This window comes from Rattus rattus, chromosome 3 (assembly GCF_011064425.1).
Source record: "Rattus rattus isolate New Zealand chromosome 3, Rrattus_CSIRO_v1, whole genome shotgun sequence".
Classification (NCBI taxonomy): Eukaryota; Metazoa; Chordata; class Mammalia; order Rodentia; family Muridae; genus Rattus; species Rattus rattus.
In genome coordinates, this window is record NC_046156.1 from 144442629 (window position 1) to 144446337 (window position 3709).

Here is a 3709-nt window from a genome sequence, read left to right on the forward strand (position 1 = left end):
TTTGGCCTGTAATTCTCTTTAAATGAAAATGAATTATAAAGCTAGGTGTCACGCATGTCATGTCATAGCAGTTAAATGACAAATCCCATCATCCTTCCACCCATTTGAACAGCCGGGTGGGTTGGGACGAGCCCCAGGGTAGGTAGTCTCTGGCCCCTGGTTTCTGGTGTGGAAGTCTGAGTGCTGGGCTGGATGATCCCAGGGCTCTCATTCTGCCACAGGTGCGTGGCAGTGGCCGTTTCTCTTGGCATTCTTTCTGCCCTGCCGAGCACGCACACCAAATTCTTCTCATTTTCTAAATTCTGGCTAAACATTTCCATCTTAGGTAACTTTTTAAAAAAAATAATTTCCAGACTAAATTAGATCTTCTCACTGTGTGCTTGTTTTCTGTTTGTTTTGTTTTGTTTTGTTCGGCACCCTGCTTACTCGGGTGGCATTTTCTTTTCATGCGCTCCGTCATACACCTTACCTGAAGGCTTTCTCCTGATGGTCTGTGGTAAGGTGAGGGGTGAGAGAGACTACGTGTCTTTAATAGTCTATTTCCAGGGCTCTTCAAAATCTCTCATGTACAGCAGGCAGTCTGTCAATATTTCCTCCATGCACAACAACCGGTAGACTGACAGGATTTACCTTCTGCCCTTAAACAATGATACGATTGGACCGTGAAGCAACAGTGAAGCCACAGTATTGGAGTAAAGGGACAGTATTCAGAAACCTAACTAAAGACAGCACTGGACACTGATGCCTTAGAGAGGGGAGAACCATGTGGTAAGCACACCTAGTGTCTTGACTCACCGAAGGGAAACTGGACAGAGCCAGGTGAGTTTATTGTTGTTGGGAGGGAGTCTGGAAAAGAGAGTGTTACAGAGACAGAGAGATGTGAGCGAACAGGAAGGAGTAATCCACAGTATGAATGTTTGAATGTCCCCCAGCTCACATTTGCAATCCTACTTCTATGATGACGGCTGTCCCGATTAGGGTTTTACTGCTGTGAACAGATGCCATGACCGAGGCTAGTCTTATAAGGAAGAACATTTAATTGGGGCTGGCTTACAGGTTCAGAGGTTCAGTCCGTCATCATTAAGGCGGGAGCATGGCAGCATCCAGGCAGACATAGCTCCAGAGGAGCTGAGAGTTCTACATTTTGATCTGACTGTTTTCAGGCAGCTGGGAGGAGGGGCTAAAAGCCCACCCCAACTCTGGCACACTTCCTCCAACAAGGCCACTTCAACTCCAACAAGGCCACACCTCCTAACAGTGCCACTCCCTGGGCCAAGTTTATTCAAACCACTACAATGGGTTTAGGCAGTTGAGCCTTTAAGGATGTGCTTGGGTCACAGGAGCGCTCCGGGGTGGGAATAGTGATCTTAGGAATTTGAACTTGAAGAAGCTTGTTCATGAGCTTCATCCATGCAAGAAGATGGCCAGAAGGTGGTCGCTGACCTGGTGCGAGTCCTCACCAGGCTTGCTGTCCCCATCTTGTCTTTCTATGCCTCCAGACTGAGGAATAAGTTCTTGACATTTGTAGGGTTTAGGATGATAACATGGCAGCTTAGTCTACCAGAATAAAGCACATGAGTAGAGGGGTCCCTTCTAACACACACGAGGGAAGAGCTGGTTAAAGGAACTGCTGGGAGCACGTGGGCAGACCCTCTGCACAGTCACACAGTGCCAGGAATGCTCCTCATCACCGATTTCCAGAGTGGAGAGACGTCCTAATCACGGCAGCGACTGGTTGAGTCCTCAGGGCAGGAGACCAAGTTACACCTATATTGAAAACTATAAAAAGAAGCCACAGAGCACTAAATGATTCTCACATCTAGATAGCTACAGAAGAATTTAAAGCTAGCAATAACAACAATAGCTATAAGAATACCATGATACCCAACAGCATAAAATTCTCAAACACTCAGCATTCGGATATGTGAGAGACCAAGAAATAAAATTAAAATAAAAGACAAAGAAAAACAATAGCAAGGGACTAAGAATCGGCGTGGATAATAGAAGGTAAGAGTATTGAAGTACACATACATTTCGTATGATCAACGTACATCTGGGCTAAGGAGATGATGTCCTTAAAAACAACCCTAGCTGAAACGCTACATTAAACCAACAGCAACTGGGGGTGGGGGTGGGGGGGAGGAAGACTACCTCAAAAGGCCATTAATTTCAACAATCCAGACACTTAAGGATTTAGTGTTGAATTAGCTTGATATTTTGATGATTATTTATGGCTATTGGAAATAAAAAATTAACTATTAAATATAAAATATGTATGTATCTAACAAAAACGACAACAACAAGCTTACCAATGAAGTATTAACAACAGCCAAGCCATTGCAGAAGGAAAGAGGTGTGTAAGGGAAGGCACAGCAAGAGATACCACTGCAGACAAAGAACAAAAGGGGACGGGAAGTTGAAAGAAATGAGAAAGAGTGCACAATGGGATCATGTTAAGCCCCGGCAATGGGAGTCCTAGCCTGGTTGGTGTGGAGGGGCCAGGTAAGTGAGTTAGGGGGAACCAGATACAACATTTCTGGAAGAAATAATGGTGAAACTTAAAATGTGACTAAAGGATCAAGTTAAAGCTTAATAAGATTCAGCATAACTGTCAGTCCACTTTCTGCTGCTATAACGAGACCGGAGACTGGATAAATCACAAAAGACCTACTCTGACTTAGTTTTCCAGACTGGGAAGTCCACGTGCACAGTGCTGACTCGGGTGAGTGTTTCCTGCTGCACAGTAACCCTGGTGAGCACATGGCCCATGGAGCAAGAGTGTGGCTAAGTGGGATCCCTCTTAGAACGCTTCACACCCAGAGCCTTCTGTAATCCTAAGGACCTCCTAGAGCTCCTGCCTCTGCCTCTGACTAGCATGTGAATCTGAGGATTCTTTCCTATTGTGAAATTTTTAGGGACCTATCTAAACCGTAGCATTAGCTCAAGCAGAAACAAAAGGACCTGTAGACATTTAAAAATGTTAAGCCTCAAGGGTAAGATTTGAGATGCTTTGCTTTGTCTTCTTCCTGATTAAACACAGGACCCATGGGCCTCCTGGTGCAGCTGGCTTTCAGGGTCTACGAGAAGTCTACCAGACCCATGAAAGGAGCTTGTTTAGAGCGGATTTTAATTATGCTTAATTTTAGGTAATTAAAAACTGTTTATACATTTGTTAGAAACACTGTAGCATTTCAACAACTTGGTTCTGCCCTTTCAACTGCTAAGTTTGTAAATAAATATATTTTCTCTGTCTGTCTTCGTCTGTCTTTCTGCCTCCCTTCCCTGTTTCCTCTGTCTGAGATTTTGAGTTCGAGCCTCAGTGTGCAGCACACGACCTTGCGTTATACCTCAGGCTGACCTTCATTCCTCTTGCTTTGGCCTCTGAAGCCCTAGAATTACAGGGCTGCATCGCTGTTGCCTGCACCAGGCAAAACATTTGCCGCAGCTGTTCTGAGGTGCACTCTAAATGTAAAATACCCACTGGATTCCAAAGACTTGGTGTAGAGCACTGTAAAAGACTTCATTAACAATCGTGAAATGGAACCTTCTGGTTTCTTTGAAGTAAGTCGGGTCCGATGGTGTTTTGCTGTGGTAGACACGTGAAGGGGTGTTTTCCTGACGTGGACCCAGGTGAGAGAGAGGGTTTCTGCTTAAAGCAAGCACGTGGAAGGCTGAGGGACGAAGGGGTCTTTGCTAACGGCATGCATGC